The 27,263-nt window shown below is 47.8% G+C and overlaps 1 protein-coding gene across 26 annotated transcripts in view; it reads right to left on the bottom strand.

The window, feature by feature from the left end:
- LOC111842609 (protein tyrosine phosphatase receptor type D) overlaps nucleotides 1-27,263 on the bottom strand; it is a 363,307-nt gene that overhangs the window by 242,807 nt on the left and 93,237 nt on the right. For all 26 annotated transcript variants that reach the window (XM_072697609.1, XM_072697611.1, XM_072697613.1 and 23 more), the window contains exons 4-5: nucleotides 6,949-7,020; nucleotides 1,680-1,776 (exon numbers count right to left, since the gene is read on the bottom strand). The gene's annotated coding sequence lies outside the window, so the exon portion shown is untranslated. The remainder of the gene's footprint in view (nucleotides 1-1,679; nucleotides 1,777-6,948; nucleotides 7,021-27,263) is intronic.

The raw sequence follows: 27,263 nt of genomic DNA, 5'->3' as shown, positions 1-27,263 counted from the left end.
TTGTCCACCTTCGACGGGATGCCAGTCCATCACAGGTCACAGCTATCAGTGACAGTATTTAAACAATTAGAAAACTGTTACTTCTTCATTTTTATCATGTTCTACAAATGAATGTGAGACCAATTAGCAGGGGAAACAGCTGTGAAATATTCACTTTATGCAAAGGCACTGGACCAAAGGAGGAGTACAAGAGACCAATCACCCATCCTAGGGGCATCATGATCTGTGTTCTCCACGGCAGATCAGCATCTATCCATTTTCTGAAACCACTTATGCTATTCAAGGTTGTGGGGGGGGTCCAGAGCCTATCCTGGAGGCTACAAGCACAAGGCAAGGAACAACCCAGGATGGGGCGCCAACCAATCACAGAGCACACTCACACACCATTCACTCACACGCGCACACCGAAAGGCAATGAGGGCAACTCCTGTTAGCCTCAGCATTTTTTTGGACTGGGGGGCGGGGTGGGGGGAACTGGGGTAACAGGAGGAAACCCCATGGGGAGAATGGGCACAAACGGAATCCTGGCGGAGACTGAACCCAGATCCCAGAGATATGACTTGCCAGTGCCAACCACTACACCACCATGCCATCCTGGGAGATCAGCAATCCAAAAAAATACCACTATATCTACATATTATTGTTATCATCTCTATTTTCAATACCTGCTTCTCCAATTCAGGGTCACGGGGGGGGGGGGGGGGGGGGCAAAGCCTATCCCAGAAGATATGGGCACAAGGAATATCCCAGGATGGGGCCCCAACCCATTGTGGGGCGCACTCCACACTCCACACACACCTACGGGAAATTTGATAACTGCAATTAACCTCAACACAGTTTTGGATTTGGGGAGGGAAACTGGAGGAAACCCCAGGATGACACAGGGAGAACATGAAAACGCCACACACACACAGAGCCATGGGGAAGATTCGAACCCTACTCCCAAAGGTGAGAGTTGACAGTGCTAACCGCTGCACCACCATACTGCCCCTTACGGTCATTAATATTTTTATCGTTACTCTTCGTATTATTACTAATACTACCACTATTGTCGTTCTTGTTGTCTCGTCAATTCATTACGATTGACTGTTTGCTTACGCATGGTCCACAGCACCAGCATCCTTAGTGAGGGTCTTCCTGGAAACCACCAAACCATCGGCACTATAACTAGAAGGCAGTTTCACCCACCCACACCGGACCTCCGTGATCAGTCAGGGATGGAGCGCAGTGGTTGTATGAAAGGTCTGACCCAGCTAGCAGAGGTTTCCCCACTCAGTAGTATATTCATTAAAACAACAAAAGCAGCAGCCGCGACCTGTTTCAGCGCCGGTTATGGACTTGACCTAAACAGAAAGTTCACTTCACTTCTCCCGGTTGGCTTGTCTGTATGACACCACCGAGGTTGTGGTTCAATCAGCCTGGCTTTGAGGGTCCGAGCTTTGACCGTGCGGACTGTGAGGCGCGCCCTGCCCTACTTATCGATTCATTATTGGCCGCAAGGCTGACGGCACCTTCCCATCAGCCCCTGTCAGAGGGCAGCATTCTTTGTCGAGCTGGTCTGCAGTCGCTCCCAATTGCCTTTAATTTAGACTGATGGGATTGTAGCTCTGAACGAGCGCTGAGCTGAAGTCGAGTATGATCAGCGGTTACGGTCAAAATCTGGACGTTGGGGAACTTACCCAGAGATGAGGCTGCACACCGTGGCTCAGGCAGGTGCCAGCATGTTGTCACATGAACACATCACACAGGTCCAGGTCGGCCGGCTCGGGCTCCCACCTGCAAGAAGTAGCCGGCGAACACGTGTTATCAGAAGGACTGATCTGGGAGCAGAACTCCAGCCAGACATATGGGTCAACATGGGAATTAGTCTGGATTCAGAGGTCATGATGGGCACTATCAGAAGAACTGATCTGGGTGCAGAACTCAAGCCAAACATACGAGTAACAGTTGTTTAGAAATCATTTCGGCATCGCTTTGGATTCTGGGCGTATATCATGATGGACAATGATAGAAAAATGTAATCGCAGACAGAAGAGAATCCAAACACATGAACATGGGCATATATTAAAGATCAGATTCATGGATTATGAGTCTCTGTCAGGCTGCTAGGATGGTGACATCACCCCTGGAATGAAATCTCCTCTCAGCTCCCTGGCAAATCAGGCGCCTAACACTCTCTCAGTCTGGCAGGTTGCAGTTGTTGACACTGGTGTGATCCGCAGCCACGCCAACTGTTCACATTCTCGAGCGGCAGACGGGACTGATCACTGCGGCCGACTTGAACGTTAGCGCGCGGCTGACGGGCCAGGTGGCTATGGCAACTGATAGCAGGCGTGGGGGCGGGGGGGCGGGGTCTGCTTTACGCGCTGCACGCTAACAGCCTTTATGCCTTTTACATCGGGTTTGGCTGCTATAGAGGGACGCTGACCTCCCTCAAAGACCCGCCCCATCCAAAGGACAGCAAACACCCCTAAACCTCATCCAGCTGTTCCCTAATCAAGATAAAAAGGTTTTTCTATGAGTTAAATGCTGCTGCCGGTGTGTGTGTGTGTGTGTTATGCATACTGTATGTTACATTATGTCAACCAAATGTTCTCATAAAGTGATAAAAGCCTGTTATTTTGACATTATGGGGACCATTTTTTTAGTCAGCTTAAGGGGAAACTCACTTTCATAAAAATCCATGACTGCAATCAAAAAGCTAAAAATGCTTAACGTCATTTATCTTGTTTGGTTACTTATGGTTAAAATTAGGGCTGGGTAAGAGGTTAAGGTTGTCATATTTGGAATTAGGGTTATGCGAGCAGTTTTCCTTAATGCATATTCTAGACAAATTATTTACAGAAATCACTGATCACCACTTCACAGAAGGAAGGTTATAGTGCCACATAAATTTTATTTCTATTTTTTTTTATAGCACACAGCAGTAAAATGAAACAGAGTTCAGGCTTAGATGTGTCACGTAAACAGTAAAGGTCCAGTTTTCATTGTTTCCTCCATCGTTTCTCTACGTCAGTCTCTGCCACCCTGCTGTGTAGTACGATTGCTCGGGTGACTGAACTGCTGCGCACATTGCAAATATTAATGGAGCGAGACTAGCCGGGGAGAAGTACTGCTCCAGGTCTCACTGGGTGACAGGCCGCTCTCTAAACCTCCCAAACAAAGCATACAAGCATACTGCACAAAGGCATCAGGATCAGCTGGTGCTGAATCATAACTAGGGATGCTACTGCCATATAGACCCACATCACACATGTTACAGGTCCACATCACACATGTCACAGGTCCACATCACACATGTCACAGGTCTCCCTTAAAGCTTTTATTATACAATACGGTCCCTGCTATGCCATTATCTGGAGCAAGTATTACATATTTCCAACATTCCAAATATCCAATAAATATGTTTAATAATTGTCCAACAACCAAAAACATGCTGAGTTACCAAATTACCCGCAGGTGTGCATGTGTGAGTGACTGGTGTGTGAGTGAATGAGGTGTGAGTGATTGGCGTGTGAGTGAATGGTGTGTGAGTGACTGGTGTGTGAGTGATTGGTGTGTGAGTGACTGGTGTGTGAGTGACTGGTGTGTGAGTGAATGAGGTGTGAGTGATTGGCGTGTGAGTGAATGGTGTGTGAGTGACTGGTGTGTGAGTGATTGGTGTGTGAGTGAATGGTGTGTGAGTGAATGTGTGTGAGTGAAGGGTGTGTGAGTGATTGGTGTGTGAGTCACTGGTGATGTGAGTGATTGGTGTGTGAGTGACTGGTGTGTCAGTGAATGTGGTGAGAGTGACTGGTGTGTGAGTGAATGGTGTGTGAGTGAATAGTGTGTGAGTGACTGGTATGTGAGTGAATGGTGCGTGAGTGACTGGTGTGTGAGTGACTGGTGTGTGAGTGAATGGTGTGTGAGTGATTGGTGTGTGAGTGAATGGTGTGTTAGTGAAAAGTGTGTGAGTGACTGGTATGTGAGTGAATGGTGCGTGAGTGAATGAGCGTGAGTGAATGGTATGTGAGTGAATGGAGTTTGAGTGACTGGTGTGTGAGTGAATGGTGCGTGAGTGATTGGTGTGTGAGTGATTGGTGTGTGAGTGACTGGTGCGTGAGTGAATGGTGCGTGAGTGATTGGTGTGTGAGTGAATGGAGTTTGAGTGAATGGTGTGTGAGTGATTGGTGTGTGAGTGACTGGTGCGTGAGTGACTGGTGCGTGAGTGACTGGTGCGTGAGTGAATGGTGTGTGAGTGAATGGAGTTTGAGTGACTGGTGCGTGAGTGACTGGTGCGTGAGTGAATGGTGTGTGAGTGAATGGAGTTTGAGTGACTGGTGCGTGAGTGACTGGTGCGTGAGTGAATGGTGTGTGAGTGAATGGAGTTTGAGTGACTGGTGCGTGAGTGAATGGTACGTGAGTGATTGGTGTGTGAGTGAATGGAGTTTGAGTGAATGGTGTGTGAGTGAATGGAGTTTGAGTGACTGGTGCGTGAGTGAATGGTGTGTGAGTGAATGGAGTTTGAGTGACTGGTGCGTGAGTGAATGGTGTGTGAGTGACTGGTGTGTGAGTGACTGGTGTGTGAGTGTGCCCTGTGATGGGCTGGTGCCCCATCCTGGGTTTTTCCTCCCTTGTGCCCTTAGACTCTGGACCCCCCAATGACTCTGAATAGGACAAGCAGTTTCTCAAAATGGATGGATGGATGTTTATTAAGTAACTTGCTTTACATTACATTCATTCATTCATTCATTCATTCAGTCCTTCACTTTTATACATAAAAAATGAGGGAAACTTAAAAGTCTGCAGAAGCTATAGTCAGGAAATATGTTCTAAGAAATGGCCCTGTCACAGTATGCTTGTATGCTTATCTGTTAATGTATGTGTATGTTTTCCCTTTTATTCCAACACTGCAGTGATTCCCAACCCAGCTCGCAGGGACCCCCAGAAGTCCATGTTTTTGCTCCCACCAAACTCCCAGCCAATCGAGAACACTGAGCACCTTCTACAAGTGTGTTGGGAGCTGGGAGGGAGCAAAAACGTGGACTGTCTGGGGGTCCCTGAGGACTGGGTTCAGAGAAACTGAGCTAAAGATCCAGCAGGGCCACCCCGCGCATGCACACCCTGCGGGCTCACACTCCTCTGCTCCTCAGGGGGCGCTGGGGACGGAAACTCTTCCCCTCGGTCACCAGCTAAGAGTGACTCACCCGTTAACAAGCTGGCTCCGAGACGCCGTCGCTGTGGATATTGTAATTAAAGAGCGAACACCACCAGCGGGACGTTATGAAAACATCTCAGCTGCAGGCTGCAGAAATTAACCTGGCTCTGTTCCTTCCTATATAAAAACGGCTGATTGTGAGCACTGGGGCAAAGCACCTGATGGGTGCCACTTACAGGTCTGTTGGAGGGAACAATAGCTTCGCACAGAACAATAATTTTAAACAGTCCTGGTGCCTTTCATTTTCTGAGGTTATTTTTTTTTTATAATTGGTGTTTCACGCTGTCTTAAAGACGAGGAGTCTGAAAGAAAATCAGGTGTGTGATATGGGAAAGTGTGTGAGGATGGCACAGCATGCGGCAAACCCAGGGCCAATGTTTACCATCACTAAAAGCCACACACTAAAAGCTCCCTGAGACTTAGGGAGCCCCCTGTTGGTCACAAACAGTCACCACACTAAATATTAACTTAATATGGTCTTTTATTAGGAGATGCTGAAGCAGCATATTCTAGCTGCGATATTCTGACTCTGCTCACTAGTCATTTATTTCGTTTTCAGAACGCCTGAGGGAAGGTAGGGGGCCCCCAAAGTGACTTTTTAATTGGGGCCCCAGACACAGCAAACCGGCCCCTGTGTGTATCTGCCCTTTAAAACGCTGGAATGACACAAACATTACAGCCCACGGCCTGCCACATAGCCACGCTTTAAGCCCCTCCCTCTCTGACGCTCCCCCCCCCCTCCACGCCCCCGCCTCCCCGCTCGCTGCTTACTGAACCGCGAGGCAAAGCTCTCAGGTGTGACAAAAGCCCCCCTCAAATTGGACCAGAAATAAGACTCTTCAAAAACTTTCAGACACATTTGATGAGCTCACTGAAAATCTTACCGACAAGGAGTACCCTTTGCACTCAAGAAAATTACCACTGCCAGTAGAGAGGGGCATCGCCGTGGCAACTAGGTGCACCAATTACAGCTGCTTCAATTTTGCCAAGGTATGTGGGGGGAACTGTTCTACTGTGCGAGTTCTGTACTTCTCCTTTATGATATAAACCGTCAAACATTTATATGGTGAGATTTAAGTCTCCTTACCCACAGACACATACACGTAACAGTGAGAAATATCTTCCTGGGCAAAGTGGGCTGAGTTCTTAACACAATGACACATAGAAACGAGTGGGAACAGGAAACCAGCAGTAATGGCTGCGAATCCGGGATCCGTGGAACCTCAGGGACGATACCTTGGCTCTATTTTCAGGGTCTCCCCAAAAGAAATAAGAAAAAAAAGGGACTTCATTGCGCCAATTCAGAATCCTCTGTAAGGGAATTCAGGTAGAATGCATAGTGAACGGATCTCATAACGAGCGGGTGATAACGAGGGTTAAGTAATGCATACACCTAAACACATTAAAACGGTAAAGTCACTGAGCTGTAGAGGAGAAGGAAGATCGAACAGGAAATAAGCTACCATTACGGGGGCACGGATTAAGAGTCTGCTTCCCTGTGGCAAGGTATAAAAATCACTGAAGAAGGTCACGGCTGCCCTGCGGGCAGATCCTGCACTCTGCACGGCAAGGTAGGTGCCTGTATGAGACCGGCCCCTCGATTCCGGCGTCCCCTTCGGACAGCGACGGGCACAGTCTCCCCTACACCACCCTAACCGTTTTTGTCGTCTATTTATTTGGACCTGACTGGCGCATACATCAGCATTAGCTCTCAATCAGCGATCAATTAAGGAACAGGCAGGCTGTCTTACCGGGATAAGAAAGCTGACAGCAAGGCCGCTTCAGACTGGAGGAAGGAGAGAATGAGGCTCCTCGGGATTCCCCTGTAAGAGACGGAAGAATCAGCACTCAGAAACCGGGGCTGTTTCAGCTCTGGCACTGCGATAGTTAACGTATGAAATATCGCAAGAACAACAACAACAGGAACTTTGAATGACAACAAAACCGGCACTCAACAAAGATCTGATTACCAATATAAATCATCCATCCATCCACTCATCCATTCATCCATCCATCTACTCCATTGCAAGGCACATACAACAAAAACCATCGGAAACCAAAAGACTCCAATTTGTCTTCAGAAACTGGAGAACCTGTAAGAAACCAACAAACCATGTGGAGAACATGCAAAGACCATGCTAACATGGGGGGGGGGGCGGGATTGAAATCCCGCAACACAAGAGATGTGAGACTGAAATGTTAAGTACTCAGTCATAGTGCAAAGTATTTACAGCATGCAAAAGATGGGGGGAAATTTATATCAAGAAACCAGGGAGACCAACAAATCGCCAAAAAGTTACAATGTGACGGTGAGCCTGGCCTCTATATTAACCGAGACTTAACACAAATAGTTTTGCTTCTGCAAAGTTCCCATTGATCCATTTCTGTTAGGAAATTACGATAAACCCGCCGCTGACTAGGCACCTCCGTCCCTCAGCTAACAGGTCTCCGATAATAATCACGGAAAAGAGATTAGCCAACGCTTGGAGGATCCGTGTGCGATCGGATCGGTGCCTTTCGCCTCCGGTTCACAGCGGATCGATGAGACATATCGAAGGCCGCGCGAGTTACCAGTGAACTGCTATGTGTTTAATGTGTTTATTAATATTCCACCTGCCGGGCGACTCGCATTTTTACCGGGCGCCGAGACAAGCCAGACAGCTGAAGACATTTGTTTCTTTGTTTGTTTACTCATCAATGTTTTTTTTTAGGAGGAATATTGTGGTACAAGTCAAAATGGTACTACAAAAAAAAAAGAAAAAAAAAACAAATATTGCCTCACTGGAATGACGTTCCTATTTTAAAAGTGCATTAACATTTTAGAGAATAGGGTTGTTACCATCTGCACTGCTGTCCAATTTCCAGTGAAAATAGTCCTTCTAGACTTTGTTTGCCTCTTTCCAGGGACACATCATCTCCCGAATCAAGCCACTAGCTGCTCCTGTCATTCTGCATTGTAATCACTTGGTTCCATGGACAGTAACTGACAGCCTGGTGTTACAACTGTAGATCAGTGACTAATTAAAAGGGACTGAGTCCCTCATCGACCGAAACCCTCAAGCTGCACCTAACATCGAGTCCCGCTGTTTAGTAAAGACTCCATATAACTGGATATATTTCACGGAGTGTCACTGAGATGAATCATCTTAAATTGTTGTATATAATTTCTAAATATATCTACAAAATATTCACCAGTTTCCCCAACTTATTTACCTTATAACATGCAAATAATCTGTTCATCTGAAAGATCAAAGTTTTTTTCTAAGTATAATTATTATTATACAGGCCAACAAAGAGAGATTCCTGCTTACAAGATGCTCCAAGCCTACTAATTAGTGCACTTGTTTAATTAGTTTAATTAGACTTGGAGAAACAGAGCTCCAGCCAGCCAGGAAGGTATGCTAATGGACCCCCTGTCTATGGCAATTAATGTGCACATAACTTAGGAATAGCAATCTTCACCCGGACTCGGAAGCCATTTCCGGTGTAATGATATGGGCCAGGGATCTCTCAAAGGCACTAGTGACAGACCAATGAAGTTTAGATATGAAATAGATAGATAGATGGATAGATGGATAGATAGATAGATAGATAGATAGATAGATAGATAGATAGATAGATAGATAGATAGACAGATAAACCCATTCCCCATTAGATAGATAGATGGATAGATACCCTGTTCCCCATTAGACAGACAGACAGACAGACAGACAGATAGATAGATAGATAGATAAACCTATTCCCCATGAGATAGATAGATAGATAGATAACCCGTTCCCCATTACATAGACAGATAGATAGATAGATAGATAAACCCATTCCCCATTAGATAGATAGATAGATAGATAGATAGATAACCCGTTCCCCATTACATAGATAGATAGATAGATAAACCCATTCCCCATTAGATAGATAGATAGATACCCCGTTCCCCATTAGATAGATAGATAGATAGATAGATAGATAGATAGATAGATGGATTGATTCGATAAGGAAACCATTAGATGAGGTTAATCAGTTTTCATCAGAGTACTTTAGAGAGCTACTTCATCTTTAATGGCCAACAGTGTTCCACAAACTCAAAGCAACTTCTCACATACAAAACAAAACCACCAGTGACTGAAAAGCTTTGCATTTCTGCAAAAGCTGCTCACTTTTTTTGCTGGGAGAAAAATGTGTGACTCCTACAGTATGAGTCATGTGCTAATAGCGACAAGCCATGGCCAGTGCAACGGGGTCTTTGGAGATTCAGCTGCAGTGTGAAACTCTTTGGATTACGCCAGAAGCCTATCTGGAACCCATGCAGATTTATAAATCACTCCAAGAACTGGATATCGCAGTTGCTTGCAGATTTAAAAAGTGCTCGAAGTCTGGAGGTCCCAGCTGATCATATATTTTTAAGATGCTCCACCACTTCCAGATCATGGTTAGTCAGAGATATATAATGAGCCTTTCAACAGTATGTGGATCGGTGGGATAGAATGCTGTCTGTGATCGGAAGGTCGGTGGTTCAAATCCCATGGTCGTCAGAGTGATGTCACCCCTGGGCCACCGAGCGATGGCCCTTAACCTCAAATTGCTCCAGCGACTCTCTCTAACCCTGCTTTCCCAACTGTATGTGGCGTTAGATAAAAGCATCTGTTAAAAGAATGAAACGTTAATTACCTTTGATAAGACTTTTAGTTCATTCTCTACAAACTTCTCAAACACTACAACAAAAAAAAAATAGGCCTCAACTCTTACGACCTCATTTTACGGGAAACGCTGCTTCCTGATCTCATTTCTGCTGACATCCGAAAAAGTCGTGAACTTTTAAAGTTCGGAGCTGATGCCCCGGAGGCACCGCCACGCTCGCCGCGCAGCCCGTTTCCGGAAAGGAGCAGACGAATGAAGACATCAACATTCCGAAGGATATCCAAACATAAATGCGAAATTTACGGCAAACTCGGGGGCCCGCGTCCCGGCTGTAAGTAATACAGGTAGTAAAGCCTCTGAGAAAGGAGCAGGTCACACTCTGCGGAACACGCCGCGCGGCACGGTTACAGTCCCTTCCTCTCCACAGTTTGCTCGGACCGCGTATCATAAATTCCAAAAATTTACAGAGAGACGTTCCTTGTGACTCTGTGCCCTTGCAAATCAGCCGGCCTCCCAGCTGCCAAGCGCTGCGTTCTGCATGAAATGAGATCGTTGGATGGTTAATCTTGATGAAGGGTGTTACCGGCAAGCGACAATGACCCAATATAAAAGAGTCATACGGCCCTTTCGCCTGTCGTTCCCCTACAAATAAAAGTAAACCAAAACCATTCACCTGCACGGGTTGTGTTGACGACTAAAAAACCAGGATACCTTGACTCTCTATGTAAATGCCATCGGTATTGTGGGCGTAGGTTTACGTTTAGACACTTTTATCCAAAGCAACATACAACTGAGGAACCAGGGTCAGACAGCCCTGGGAACAAGTGTGGGCTAAGAGCTTTGACTCATATACTATGAGTAAAAAATCCCACTGCTTTGAAAGCATGCTGGTTATAAGTATGAACGTCGTATTACGCAGACACGTTCCCAGCATGCCGCGGTTGTCAGGCCGCCGTGCCTGGGCACCGCCAGCAGGGGCGCTGTGTCTCCTGAGCGCTGCGCTTTCGGCTGACACCATTCTGTCAGCGGGCCGCGAGCGGGGCGGCGCAAACGGGGGCCGCGGCGAGTCCCGCTTCCTGTCTCCCGCCGGCAGCTGGTGCCGCGACGCGCTGCAAGAGCCTCGCATGGAGGGAAGGAGAGAAAGGGAAAAAAAAAACCCTGACAGCCTTTCTGCTTCTCAGCATCCTCTGCATTCTGTTCATGATTTCGTAACGAAATAAGAAGCCATAACTTTTCTTCCCCCCCCCCCCCCCCCTCCGAAGTTTTCTTTCTATTTCTTGGAATACCGTAACTTCTCGAACTCCATCGGTTCGCGTCCCGGCCCACTGCGATAGGGGAAAGACTCCTAAATCACAGACCACAATAACACAGAAAATTGCGAGAGACTTATAGAAAAGCTGGTAACCACGTGAACACAAATAATATATATTTCTTTCATTAGATGAACTGAACTGAGCACTTGACCCCGAATCCCACGTAGAACAGAGCGCACTAAAGTTGCATCCCCCCACACGATCGCTATTTTTATAACATTTGCATTATGTATTCATAGCGGCCATGAAAACACAGAACCGGCATTAAATTATTAACATAAAAAAATGACAATATGCATATTTAAAGATCCCTGTTTGGCTGTACTGGCAGCTGTTGAGAGGACCTAGGAGTCGTAACGAACATTCCAGATAACTGAATCATGATGTACAACACAACAAGCCGCTTCCATCTTATTAAATCTGGCAGTCGAGGGAACAGCCCCCCACCCCCCCCCGGCTTCCTGGCATTTAAGCATGGCAAACGTCGATGGCGGCGATAAAAAGTGAGGGTGACCGTCCCTCCCCCCCCCCCCTCCGATATGCCGTGCAGCTGTGAATTACCCCCCCCCCGCCCGGCGCGGATCAAGTCTCCCAGCAGCCACGATGCCCATCCCGAGGGGCTTCGATCCTAATCATCACCACGTCCCGGGTAAGGCGCCGTCGAGCAGGGCTGGATGATGAGAGAGGGGCCCGGGAATCAAATGAAGGAGCCTGTCTGGCTCGAGGGCTCTTACAGAAACTCTACCCCCATCGGCTTGCGAACGCCCCCCCAGGCGGAAGATGATATCATGATTATGTATTTACAGCTATTTGTACGGGGAGGCACCTGTGCCTTTTAGAAGGTGCATATCGACGACACACACAGATAACCGGGAGGGGGGGGGGGGGTGATGGCGTGAGCCGGTCTATTAGGAGGGAGAGGCCGGGTTAAGTGTCACGGTCTATCGCAGGAGAGTCGCACAGGTGGGGAGTGGATTCCGCGGCCAAGGGCAGGGAATAGCCAGGATGGGGCAGGGCAATAGGCACAAATTGTGGGGGTGGGGTGTTGTAACCCCCCGAATAACCAAAATCAGTCATACACCCCCCCCCCCCCCCCCCCGGACCCCCTTAAATGGGTGGAGGCCTCAACCCCGCAATGCTCAACCCAAAGTTATGCCCTTGGGTAGGATTATTATTAATAGTAGTATTAGTATTATTATTATGATATTTATTTTTAATTGATTTTCTCATGTGTATCCGCTTTGTTGTGCTGTCCAAACTACATCATCTGTTAGGTTTGCCCTCACGGGGTCCCCAAAATAAAGAAATATACAAACAAGATAAAAATAAATTAAATCATTCTTTCGGTTTTCCCACATAAATCCACTCTCTCCCCATGCCGTAAATCTTCCTTCTCTGCCCTGTGCCATTTTTATTAACCGTTATGGGGTCAATTCATCACTTTTAGGAACAAAGAATATGCCCGTGGATACTACTGTATGTATTCTCTTTGATTTATGGGGTATTGAAAGAGATTCTTAGACCATGCAGATTCCAAGTACAAGGCACCCAACAGCACCATCTTGCCTTTGCAGTATTGAATTATATATGTGACTTGGCAAGGAAACAACGCAAAAACCCGATCGTGAAGGATCGTGAAGGTACCAGCTTGGGAAAACATGTCCGCGGTCCTTCGGCGCGAGGATGCAGTTAACATGGTGGCCACTAGTCTGTGCTGTTTCATCAGGAATGATGATCTCTCTGAGTCCTGCCTGGCCCACTTTCAGAGCAGCAGCCGGGATGTGATGGTGCCGCTTTTTCCGACGCCTGCGTGTCTCTGAGGCGGCGGCGGCGGGGAGGGGGAGGGGGGGATATACTGTGACAGCTTATTAGCAACGGTCTGTGATGGAACGGATAGCTTTGATCTGTGTGTGTGTGCACACTTTATTTTTTTGGCGGTTCTAAGAGGTTCTTCTTCAGTTGCTGCAATATCTTCTGACGTTTTGTTCACGTGGACATGCACGTGTTGCCGAATGTGTTGATGCATTGCATCACCTCCCCGCTGTTGTGAAAAACGGCACTTTAAGTGTGACAAACACGTCTTGAAAGAAGTTCTCGCCTCGACGGAGGGTCAGTTGACCTCCGCGTGCCACACTTACGGTGCCCACACCATGCCTGGGCTCGCTGGCGAGCAGCCTCCATTTCGGCCGGGCCGCCGGCTCTCCCCCTTCCTTTAAAAGCGCCGCTCTCACTCGCACCTCCGCTCTCCTCCTATCTCGCCCGCTCCTTTTTTAGCACACGCAAGGATAGAGAGGCAGGAGCATGTGCTGAGTGGGCAGGGGAGGGAGCAGCCTGTTATCTAACAGGATTTAACAAGAACAATGGAAAACGACCCCATTAAACAAAAAGAAGGACGAACGACAACTCCCTGAGACGGAGACGACACTCGCAAACGGACTGCTGGCCGGAGGTGGATCAATCCAGGAAGGCTGCTTTCGATTCTTAAGGGCCTCCATGACCCTTCTGGGGATTCTTCGAAGTGGCGAGCAAACAGATATAATTGCAGAATAAAGGGTCGCTCACATCGGTCTGCGTTTGGGGCCCGAGAGGCTCGGCGTAGGATGGGCTCCTGGGTTGGTGAAAATGTGGCAGCGTCGGCGTGGCCCCCTCTTCGAGAAAAAGACGGCGAATAAACAAGCACGCGGGGAGGGGGGGGGGAATCTGGCCGCGGCAGAGACCCTGGGCATCACACGCCTCAATTGACCTCCCCCACCCCTCCCAAGACGAATACCACTGCCTGTTTGAGGAATATTGCTACAGAACCCCTCCATTCCCACAGCAGACTGACACACTCCACATCTCGACGGCAAGTCGACGGCGGCGCTGACAGGCAGCACGGGTGCGACACGTGCAGCATATAAATAAAGGGGAGGCACCGCGTGTGCGTGTCACGCTTAACCTTCCCAGGGAGACGCAGAGGAAGCAACGCGGGGCAATGGACGCGTATGCTGTTAGAGTGTTAGAGGAATATATTCTTCCTGACAAAGCGATAAACCCTTTCCCCAGAGCTTCGAGGCCGACAGTTACAATTCTCAACACCATGACACTGAATAAAATAACTCCAAGACCTAATATAGTTTTTATTAATTTCTTGTATTTTCAGTTTCTAACCTTAATTTAGTATAAATGTAGCACTGGTGGAAGTTTCACACACACACATACATTTTTATTTATGACGTTTATTAATATGGCTGTTCACAAATGTATAAATAAAACAGAAACTATTTTGCTAAAATCTCCTGTTCAGAAATATGCCTCTTATTCATTACAGGGTCACAGAGGAGAATGGTGCCGAAACCAAGCTGCACAAGGCAAGGCAAGGCAAGGGGACTCCCCGGAGAGGACGCCGGTCCATCACAGGGGACGCCCCGGACAGGACGCCGGTCCATCACAGGGGACGCCCCGGACAGGACGCCGGTCCATCACAGGGGACGCCCCGGACAGGACGCCGGTCCATCACAGGGGACGCCCAGGACAGGTCGCCGGTCCATCACAGGGGACGCCCCGGACAGGACTCCGGTCCATCACAGGGGACACCCCGGACAGATCGCCGGTCCATCACAGGGGACGCCCCGGACAGGACGCCGGTCCATCACAGGGGACACTCACCCTGGCTTACGAATAGCATATAAATATCCATGCCCCATACAAGCATTCTAAATGTGTGATTATAAGCTAACAGGTCATAAACAGTATAAAACAACAATCACCCACTGATGTCTAATCAACATGCTGTTCAGCCACCAACAGACAGTGTGTATAAATAACATAAGAAAACAACCAACCATTTTTCCACCAAAAGACTTCCTTAATGGCTGCCTTGTTCGCCAATCTAATAACAACTGATTATATTAGATATAATAGTTTGAATAAAGAAGAACAAGAAGTTGTAGTTAGCATTTCAGTTAACAGGACATTCACCCATATTTCTAGAGATCTTTTCAGATCTTCTGCCCATATCAAAACCATAAGAATCAGCCTGATTCAGTTCATAATCCCAAAAATGATGACGTTGATGAAGCACAATGCCACATCCTCCCGATCCACATCCTTCGATCCACATCCTTCCCACCTCTGATTAAGTCTCTGGGACAATGTCTCGCACTTCCACATCTCCGCATTCAGACACAGCTCTCCGCTGCCCCACATGGTTCTTTCTCCTGTCTCACGATGGTGTCCCAGTTTCTCCAGAGTGCACACGGCAGCACTAATACCTCATACGTGTGTCTCACTCAGAAATGGCTCACGTGAGCCAACTGGAAGCCGTGCTTTGTCCGTCTCTCACGCTGAGAAGCGGCTTCCGCATCATTTCAGCACCACTCCACCGCGTTTTCAGGCAGGCGTGACCCGAGGATCCGCGAGTGGACACTGCGGAAACGTGACTGCATCTGCATCTGAAGGAACCTGCCGTCTGATCCAGCCTTGTACTTGTAATGAGCAGTTATGGATAGTTATGAGTTGAGCTGTCCATACTCGCTCATCCAGTAAAAGATCTGCATGGAGCTCATCCCAGGAAACACAGGGCATTAGGCAGGGACCAACAGATTTATGTATCAGAAAAGACTCAATGACCGATGTGAAATTAAATGTGAAATGCAAAATTCAATAATCTTGTTAAAAACCCCAAATGAATAGCATAACAGAGTCTCGAACTATTTTATCTAGAATATTAATGCCTGTCACACAGCCGTAAAGTCTAGGCCTACATATTTCAGTACCCATCAGACTTCAAAAACGACACTAAAGAGATTAAAACAAAGCATCGATTCCGAATTCAGTCAGGGTTTGTCGGCGTGTCCCAAGTGACGGTTGTGGCGATCGCCTCAGAAATGGCACAAACATTCCCACGCCTGCGAGGAAGGGCTGAGCCTTCTCACAAATCCGAGATTTGTTGCCTGGCCCAGGGCAAGAACATGAGGAGTCAAAGCTTGACTGGGTCAATGGCACTGCCGGACAGAGACTCACCAACCACCCCGTACAGCATAAAGCAACAGGATCTTCTTATAGGAATCAAGTAAGGAGAATTCTCTGTTACTCTTTAGCTGTGGAAAGCACATCAAAGGCCATTAACTGTGTGTATAAACAAATATTTTTAGAATTAAAACAATTAAGATATAACAATAAAAATGGGTTAATGATGCATAGCTAGCTAGCCAACGACCATTTATACAAGCACAAGCCTGTCAAAGAAAGGGAAAGCAGCAATATGTACACATATTATCAGTTCCTGTCACAAATACTTGGCCCAGCCTTGTTTTCTAAAATGTGACTTTACATCCAAAGCAGTCAGCCCTTTACGCCTGCAATACTCTCAATTAGTTAATTAGGGTGACCACAAGCCAGGCCAAATTGACTCTAATGTTTCAAATGTCTCAGATGTATCAAATATTAGCTCCTAAAACACAGTTCTGGAAAATTGGAGAAAAAGTACAATTTGGGGAAGGAATGGAGCGGCAGGGCTTGCCATTCAGCACGGAGGGAGAGGCGGGGCTTGGCATCAGCACAGAGGGATAGGCGGGGCTTGGCATCAGCACAGAGGGATAGGCGGGGCTTGGAATCAGCACAGAGGGAGAGGCGGGGCTTGGCATCAGCACAGAGGGAGAGGCAGGGCTTGGCATCAGCACAGAGGGAGAGGCGGGGCTTGTTATCAGCACAGAGGAAGAGGCGGGGCTTGCCATTCAGCACAGAGGAAGAGGCGGGGCTTGCCATTCAGCACAGAGGGAGAGGCGGGGCTTGGCATCAGCACAGAGGAAGAGGCGGGGCTTGCCATTCAGCACAGAGGGAGAGGCGAGGCTTGCCATTCAGCACAGAGGGAGAGGCGGGGCTTGGCATCAGCACAGAGGAAGAGGCGGGGCTTGCCATTCAGCACAGTGGGAGAGGCGGGGCTTGCCATTCAGCACAGAGGAAGAGGCGGGGCTTGTCATTCAGCACAGAGGAAGAGGCGGGGCTTGCCAGTCAGCACAGAGGAAGAGGTGGGGCTTGCCATTCAGCACAGAGGGAGAGGCAGGGCTTGGCATCAGCACAGAGGGAGAGGCGGGGCTTGGCATCAGCACAGAGGGAGAGGCAGAGCTGAGCATCAGCACAGAAGGAGAGGTGGGGCTTGCCATTCGGCACAGAGGGAAAGAGAGTGCTTGCCAATCATTAGGAAGGGAGAGGTGGGGCTTGGTAATCAGTGGGGGGTGGGACTTGGCATTGAGCAAGGAGGGAGAGGCGGGGCTTGGCATTCAGCTGCGAGGGAGAGGCTGGGTTTGGCATTCAGCTGCGAGGGAGAGGCGGGGCTTGGCATTCAGCTGCGAGGGAGAGGCGGGGCTTGGCATTCAGCTGCGAGGGAGAGGCGGGGCTTGGCATACATCTGGCTACATCTGTCACTCTTTGTTGGTCTGTTGGTCTTTCTGCTTTAGTGCACACATCACCTTAATGCATGACCCTAATAAAGTCAAACTGACTGTGCAGGAACAGCCACCCCTGTGACGAGCCTTCGTTTCCTTTCATGTTTTTATGTCTTGGCACAATTTTAACAAACTGTGCAAAAATCATCTTGAGTAATGCACACATTTTATTTATTATTAATTTATTTTCTTGTTTTGGTGCCATCCAAATAATAGGATTAAAACAACCAAACAAAATCAAAAATAGATACACATGGAAAATACTGTTTTATATATCTAGGTCTATACTCAGAGGCCATTTTATTAGGTACACTTGTTAATGCACACAGCCTGATCTGACTAGCAGCAGATCACATGGATGTAACTGAATACATACAGCATGCAGGTAGAGTCAAGAGGCTGTTCAACAAAGCTTTAAAATGGGCAATGCATATGATCTAAGTGATTATTTAATACGGGGTGATTGTTCATGCTAGATATCAGTAGTCCCAGCATCTCAGAAACAGACGCCATCCTGGGTTTTTCCACACAGTATGGTGTCTAGAGTTTACAGAGGGCAGACCGATAAATGAGATTAATGAGACGGGCTGGAGGGGAATGGCCAGACGAGAAAAAGCCAACTGATAGTTTGCTACAAGTGCAAAAATTTCATGGACTAAACTCAGTAAGGAAAATGTCCAGCACCTAGTTGAATCGGGAGGTTGTGTAGGCAAATCGGGGTCCTACCTGGCACTTGGCGGGTGTTACCCAATAAAAGGCAGCTGACTGAAGCCCTGAATGTAGAATATGTTTTGGGAGCCTGAATGCAGTTATGAATATGAAAAACAGGCATGAACACAGATGGCATGGATATGGGGCCTGGAGGTGGTGTTCATGACTGGAGGTCCACTTTGGCCTGGTAACATACTCCCTGGACTCAAAGCCCAGCGGTCCTGTGCTCTGAAACGCCACGTCGCTATTGATTTTGTGGCTTCCTGCGTTCATTAAGCATGGATCCCGTGCCATGCCAATGTATCCCCAGGACACAGAACGGTCCAGGCGTGAGAAAGGATGCTCTTATGTTGTTCACAGTCATTTCTGATTTAGTGCCATGGGTCCCGTGAGCCTCAATAAAGCCTCCTAACTGAGCTGACAGCGATTAATGAGGCCTTCATTAGGAATGCATATGAATTAAGCCCCTGTTTGGCCATGAGGAATCCTATATCTGTACTCCATCCATTTTACATTACAGTTTTGGACCCCTAGCACTGGGTCCAAGCTAGTCTGGTGCCAGGGGCAAAGACTGCAATGCCACTCTATCACACTCACATGCAATCAGACGAAGATCAGATTTCCAAAGTTCCCTCAGTCCATTTTTAGTTGCTTTCGAGATGATCCCTCCAATAAAGGCAGGCTTCCTCATCACTTGTTATAGGACTGGGAGCCAAAACTCACTCATTCCTCATGTAATCCAATTAACCAAAATTCCACAGAAAGTCCACAGAAATATTCTCGGCAACACATGCTGTGGACCGAGTGAGTTTTGGAAACGTACTCTTAATTTTAGAAGCAACACTTCACCTAATCTGCCAGTCGTCAAACAAACTATGGAAGAAAACCCAAACATGCTTGAACATGTGGACTAAACAACCAGTGAACCGTATCTTACCTGCTCCCAGTCACCCCGCCATGTGCGTGTGAAACGCAGATGTGCGTTTGTCCCACGCCCGTGGAGAATGTACTGAAGCGAATCGATGACTAAACCCGCGCTCTTCGCCATAAAGACTTTCAAACGGTTTCCTCTGAACGCGACGACGGAGGCTGCAAACGCTGGGCCTGGGTCTCCGGGAGTCCCGCGCAACACCAGACACTGCTGTTCCTGAGTCAGATTCGCAAAACACGCTCATTGAACACTTACCCACCTGACCTGAATCACAGCACATGCCATCTGTTGATTGTGTCTGAGAAAAGTATGTACTTCTTCATTGCTAAAAAAATTATAATAAATAAATAACTGATGGATTTGCATATTACTTTAGGTGCCTGGTAATCTGCTGGTATATACAGAGATAATTCTGGCTAAGCCTAAGGCAAAGGGTAGCTGGAAGATTTTTGTGTCACTTCAGATAAGAGGAAAACATAATTTTTTTAGCTCCAGGACTAGCTAAGCGCCTTCCTGCATCCTCCATATAAGTGACGGCCATCACTCAGTAAACCGGAAAACCCTTTCTGAGACTTTAGCCATTTAATCTTAAATGTATTCGCTTCCGATGATTCCATAATAAAATGCTTGGCTTTACGTTAAAAAAAAAAAAAAAAAAAAGCTTATGGATAAGAAATCATTCTATTTTATTTGCACATAATTTGTATGTATTTCTTTGGAAAACTCTCCTGCAGGACTCTTGAGTGATATATCGGTTGACCAATGAAATCCTCTGATATTAAGAGAAAATTCAGAGAGAATACGCCTCATGCATCATAACTTACCGCACCACCCTCGGAATATTGCTAAGTGTCTAAGCGTTACAGTTAAGGGCTGAGTCATGACAGAACACATTTAGTCATATATGGTGTGCCATCCCCCCCCCCCTTGTGGGAAAATCTTTTTGCCCTAACCTTTACTTAAAGCAGTTAGACACATAGGACATAGTGATGGACAACGGACATTGAAGTTGGATGTGGATTCCACCAAAACAAGAAACACAAACCTATTTTCTACGGGGACATACAAAACCATGAGTTCCCTATCCATCCATCACCGTAACCGCTTAATCCCAACTAGGGTGGTGGGGGGGGACCAGATCCTATCCCAGGAACAATGGGTGCAGGCAGGAGCCAACCCTGGGCAGTTGCCAACACACCGCAGGGCGCACACACTCACACAATTACAGGGCCAACTTAGAGTCGCCAATTAACTTATGGCGCACGCTTTTGGACTGTGGGAGGAAACCAGAGCCTCTGGCAGAAACCCACGCAAACACAGGGAGAGCATGCGAACTCCACACAGAAAGGACCTACGCCCGACCCGGGGACCGAACCCAAGACCTTCTCGCTGTGAGGCAGCAGCCCTAACCACAGCCCCACCGTGCCGCCCCAGGAGTTCCCTAGCTAACTCAGAAACAGGCAAGAGTGCAATACAAAAAGCATCCAAGTCCTACAATCTTATGGACGGGATTATCGCAATCCACAAACAGTGAAAACGAAACAGACAGCACCGAAGCCAATTCCATAAAAGCACAGGCGTAGTTAGTGTCCATGATCACAAACAAAGTTCTGCGTAACACGAAGCAGTCGATAGAGTTGAAGATTGCAAGGACTGATCTTATTTACCTGTTTTTAACATTCGGTTATAAGGTTAAAATCTATAGTGTACTAAGTTAAGTTTTTCATATCGTTTGGGCCCCAAGTACAACGAGACTGCAAAGCGATGCTTTATATTTTTCAGTAATCTCTCCATTTTTAAAGACAAAACCCACAACCCGCTCTTCATTATGAGGCAAACACAGTAAGCATGTTTTTTTCTGTCAAACTCCAAAGGCTCCATTTTATCTGCTTGTTTGTTCACAGCAAGTCTTTCATTCTGTTTTAAACCGAATCCCAAGACTAACGTGGGAGAATCCCGAACCGACTTCGGCACAGTTAAAAGGTCCCCAGTTCCTCCGTCTACAGCCCTGCCTCACGGCATAGATCTTCAAAGTATCGCCCCCCCACCCCAAAGTGGTCCGGCTTTGCCTAATGGCAAGGACAGGAGCCAGGTCGTCTATATATGTGCCTGACGAATAAAAACGTATGCTAATTACCACCTCCGAATACCACAGGTATAATGTAGTTCATTATTCAATTTACCATACAGTATGAGGTCGCTCTTTTATTGCTGCAACAACCACTTTACAAAAATACCTACTTTCAAAGACAGTTATTACTGTGAGCTATTATTAAGACACGCCTTCTGTTGGAATCGTAGTACCTGTGACCCTCAAATCATCCAGTTCATTCTACTGTGAGTTTACCCCATGTTTTTCGTTTGTGAACACACATGCAAAATCGCTGTCGTGATTAAACGAGCTTTCGTTAACCCTTAAAAGCATCACGTGATCGTAATGACCAAAAGCTAAGACTTAGATTAAACCATCACAAAGAAAAACTAAGGAAACCATAAAGTATAGACTGCCTTCTGCTCTCTTCCTTAACTACCTGTCTATAACCAAGTCATCGGCACCTGTCGACTTTGCGGATAAGAAGATAAATCGAGTTACCTGGGCTGCGGGACATGATACACTGATGATATCTGAGAATGGTGTTTAAACAGATGTAAAGCTGCAAACTATCATTAACATGGAGTATCCATGCTGTGCTAACAGCTAACAGTTATGCATGCATTAGGAGTGACTCAGACAGGGGAGGGCAATCTTATCTGCAAAGGGCCGCTGTGTGTTTGCGGGTTTTCGCTGCAACTCCCTAATTAGATTACTAATCAGAGGACTGACTGGGTGAAGAGTCCTCACACCTGGTTTTGAACAGCTGACCTACAGGTTATCCCAAAAACCCGAATACACACCGGCCCTTTGCGGATAAGATTGGCCACCTCTCAGATATCGCAAACCAGCATAGAAAATCGGTCACATGCTCCATTCTGCGAATGAAGGATTCAGGTCCAGGGTGCGCTACTTACGGGACAGGACGAGGAGTTTAACTCTGCATACCTCAGGTTTAAATAAGAGAGAAGCAAAACTGGTTCGGGATTTAGACAGCGAGGAGGATGGCTTCCTGTGCGTTTTGGGAGGTGTAACAGCAAACGAGGGACGAATAACCGGCCCCGGGAATATGTGAGAGCAGGTGGATCAGTTATGGTTCAGGCTTAACCCGCCAGACACCCGCAGCCCTGATATAAAACATCGAGACGTGAAGTTCCAGGACGACGCAGCCTTGCTGGTTCGTACTCCCCAGCCCTGGCAGCTTGTTTGCAGTTCGCCGCACGTGGGATTATAAATTACCGAAGCCAGACGCGCATCCTGAGTGGATAGAAGGTTGGTCGCTCTCAAAACATGTTCATTTTCAGGGTAATTGCATGGGAGCGAACGTGAAATACCGTTACCTTCTCCCGGCCCCCCCCCCGAAGGTTGGTGTTTGCTACGGATCAATACGACACTGGCGTCGTGTGAGGAATGGGAAGGTCACGGGAAGCAGCGGCGCACACTTTGGATATTTCATGTCAGGGACTTTAATTTTGAACAGATAAATAATGGGGTCCGTTAACAGACATATTGAGCCGATTAACACCCTTCTCCCCCTGCCCTGATTACTGCAGCGTGGAGCCGGAATTCATGCAGGACAAGCTCCTTGTCGAGGTCAGGTGATTGCGACAGCACAGGGACAGGAACGTGCCCTGGAAGCTCGGAGAGATTTCAGAAAATGTCACCTACAGCTAAATCCCGAATGCTGGATGGATTCGTACCTTTCGCGTCCAGTTCTGTGCGATTTTCTCCTCAGCAGACAAGGTATTCAAAAAAGGGTTTATTCTGCCGCGCGCGAGCAAATCCCCAAACATGCACTGTTAGCAAACTTTCTATAAATTTGTATCCTATCGTATCTTTTAATGGTCGAGATAGCTTGCAATGGCAAACTGCTCAGCCATGCGTTGAGGAGGAGAAGCTGACTAATCTGGATTTTTAAAACGAAATCAAGTTCAATAAAATCTATTCATTCACTTAAACCGCGCCGTACATCCAAACTTAATTTAAACCACCAGCTTACAATCTAAATCACCGTCCGGAATCATGAGAAGAGGCTGGAATTTTCCCCATGCACACAGCTGTCGAACCCTTAGACGCTGGCCCCAAAGGGACGGACGCATCAAAAGAGTGAGATTGACGCCCAGAAACAATTAGCAGGGTTGCTGATTAGCTACTTCTTGGTAGTCACACATTAAATCTGAGCAGAAAGGAGTGACAACATGGGACAAGGGCGGCAGGCCAAAAATGTGCCCCTGTTCTTTTTCTGTGAGGGTGTAAGACGGAGGTAGGTTTCGCTGGGGACGGAAGGGACTTGTCCCTACCAATATTGTAGGAGTTCCGTGTGTGTATAGGGGTGGAGAGGGCTTCGGGGCTGATTTGGTCCCTTCCAAAGCTGAAACCAAACCTACGCTCTTGGGGGGCAGGTCTAAGCAACAGCGAAAACGAGCAGGAGAGATGAGGCCGCAGCAGGTGGTTAGGATCAAAGACAAGCCCTCTACCTTCAGCCCCAAAGCAGACTGCTGTTATTAGACGGCATCACAACCTAGATTTACTCTAAGTTGTGCTGCCTTTGAATGCACTGTGCTCTCAGTTAATGACAGAGCTGTTAAAAGCCACCGAGCAATGAGGACTTGTTGAAGCGCCCACCCACGCCCCCAGGCAGCTGACCCAGTCAGATGTCCCTTCTTCTGGCAGTTTTACTCACTCAATTATTTACCACCATCCATCCTCTCATCTTTTTTTTCCATTATTTCATTTTTAAATCTTTCGCTTATACCCTATCACAAGTCCCAATGCCTTAGCTCTACTTAACTTACAATGAAGATTTAATTACTCATGTAAACTACTTGCTGGTGTAGAACATTTAATTATACTTTAAAACATTAATAGCGAAGGCTGTTTTTTACACATCCATTAAACGGCGTTAAACACGGATGCTCGGTCTTATTAAGGGAGTTGGGCAAGAGACTCGTCATTTTTTACATCTAATGAAACATCAGGCAGACACTTGGGAGAGGTAATCCATACAAACACTCGAATGACATCTCTGTTTTTAAGGCTGCGGGAAAATGTTTCTAAAGAAGACAAAAAAAAAAGAAATAAAAATCAATACCACTTATATCGATCCAAAAAAAATGCAGCCACTTACATCGACCCAAAAACAACAGTCACGTTTTATTTGGAAAATAACCGCTACTGACAGGGTGAATCCTGGGGTCTAATAAGGCTTAAGCTCCCCAGTACAAACGGTCTTAACCCTGGATCCTCAGAGCCGCACCTCCAGTACCGCTGATTACAGGACTTCCACGCGGGGGGTAATGGAGAGGGGTAACAACACACCGGCGTGCTCAGGAACACCCTGTTCCAGATATACTTTGCCTGGACAGTCTGGACAGTTCTATTACACCGCCCCCCCCCCCCCCCCCCACCTATGCCCCACCACCAGCCCCTGATAAATGCTGGGGTGTAGACAGGCGGAGGTGCCGGGGCGGGGGGGGGCAATCAGACATGGGCTCAGAATGGGAAGGGGCACCAGGGGAGAGGGGGGGGTGGTCTGATTAATCCATGGGGGGTGGGGATGGGGGGGGGGGGACTCCAGCACTTAACCAAGGCTGCCAGGCTGCCACAGGCCAGATAAATCACAAGCATAATTATTTTCCAGCGCTGACAGGAGTCGGCCTGTGGACACACTGCTTTCTGAGCGCCACCATGGGGAGATCAGGGGAAAAAAACAACTCAATTCTACACCATTCTACATCAATTTCTGATCCATCCGTAATGTTCAATGATTTCTTAACCAGCTAAGTCCCGGTGACCCACAGAGCTTAGGGCAAAAGGCAGGGTACACTTCAGACATTTACCCAGGCGCTTAGGGCATAAGGCATGGTACACTTCAGACATTTACCCAGGTGCTTAGAGCATAAGGCATGTTACACTTCAGACATTTACCCAGGCGCTTAGGGCATGAGGCAGGGTACACTTCAGACATTTACCCAGGCGCTTAGGGCATAAGGCAGGGTACACTTCAGACATTTACCCAGGCGCTTAGGGCATAAGGCAGGGTACACTTCAGACATTTACCCAGGCGCTTAGGGCATAAGGCAGGGTACAATTCAGACATTTACCCAGGCGCTTAGGGCAAAAGGCAGGGTACACTTCAGATATTTACCCAGGCGCTTAGGGCATAAGGCAGGGTACACTTCAGACATTTACCCAGGCGCTTAGGGCATAAGGCAGGGTACACTTCAGACATTTACCCAGGCGCTTAGGGCATAAGGCAGGGTACACTTCAGACATTTACCCAGGCGCTTAGGGCATAAGGCAGGGTACACTTCAGACATTTACCCAGGCGCTTAGGGCATAAGGCAGGGTACAACTCAGACATTTACCCAGGCGCTTAGGGCATAAGGCAGGGTATACTTCAGACATTTACCCCGGCGCTTAGGGCATAAGGCAGAGGCGGACTACCTCCACACAGAGACATGGGAACAGGATAGACCCCGCATACTCTTGACTACAAGCTCACACCCTTACCCCAAAGGCTACCCAGGGCAGCAGTGCATAAGACCCTCCCACCGCAGTTACAGGTACAGGAATAGCCTCAAACTGCCCCTGCATTTAGGTCAAAAAGACAATTACTATTTCTATGGCCAACGTGGCAGCCAGCAGGGCGGCTGGAGTCCAAAAGAGCCGCATTCCCAGCCGCGTTCCACGAAAGCGCTTATCCGTGGCGACAGGCCCGAGCGGACTGGCCAGTGCCTCGGGGAGGTGATGGAGTGGTGGCAGAGGGTAAATATGAAATTTACACGGCTGGACGCGCCGAAATCAACACCTTGGAGAACACACTCTGACAACTGCCAGGCAGGCGCTGGGTGGGTGGGTGTGTGTGTGCGTGGGTAAGGGTAGGGGGGTGGTGGGCGAAGGAATGTGAGAAGAGGAAGGAGATCGCCGGAGTCTCAGGCTGAGAGACTGCAAATTAGTGTTCATCACACATATCTAGGCCCATCTAGCACCTGCAGACGCGAGCAGCCGCTACCTGCGAGAAGGACCGCCGGGGTGAGACCTTGTTAAAGAGCAGCATCACTCCGGGCTGCCAAAGCCTCCTTTAAATGTCACATATATCGAAAGGATGCTTGATAGCAAAAATAAAAACGGGGGCTATTAAGTTCACCCCCGATGCTGACAATCACCGGAGTTCAGCTCTGCGATTGACCCGTGTGGCTGCTCTGCGGCTGCACGTCCCACTCCTATCTGTTTTCAGGATCACACACCACTGAACTATTAACCCCAGCACTCAACATGAGCTATGCGTCTGTTACATAGTTATACTTCAGTCACGCTAAATAAGCTTATTGTATTACAGGCACGCACGTGCACACGCACGCACACACAGAAGATTCTACTCACCAGGTCCTATCACAGGTAAGATACTGTGGTACAGTTCATTAAACTATATAATCTGCAGTTTCTTTCAAGATCAATAAAGTATTTCTATGTACTCTGTGTGCATGTTGAGTAAAATGACTTTTGTTGAGTAAAATGACATTCTATCTATCTATCTATCTATCTATCTATCTATCTGACAATATATGAATGCCTATCATTAATGTCATGTGGGGTTAAAAAAGTAAAAAGCAGTAAACTGTAACAACCACACCAGAGGAGTGCTGCACCGAGCCTGTGCACTGGGTGGCGCTGCTGAGGAGGTGGTGGGATCGCTCCCGCTAACAGCTGCACTGTTAATGATTAAGAGGTAAGTGCAGGACTGAGTGTGAACCACCTCTGGAGCTCGCAGGCTCCGCCTTTCCGGGCTCCTAGTTTCTACGGAGACAGCTGGCAAGGCACCAGGGGGCGGAGTCACTAAACCCGGCGATGGCAGCCCAGTCTCTCCCTGGGGCTACGGGTCGGCACGTGAGCAGCTGTCGGTGGCTCTCCCAGCCGCTCCGCGGCACGTGGCGGCGCCGGGAACCCGCGGATC

Source organism: Paramormyrops kingsleyae, chromosome 12, assembly GCF_048594095.1.
Source record: "Paramormyrops kingsleyae isolate MSU_618 chromosome 12, PKINGS_0.4, whole genome shotgun sequence".
Classification (NCBI taxonomy): Eukaryota; Metazoa; Chordata; class Actinopteri; order Osteoglossiformes; family Mormyridae; genus Paramormyrops; species Paramormyrops kingsleyae.
Note: the sequence above shows the minus strand (reverse complement) of the source record. Positions and strands in the feature narration are given on the sequence as shown.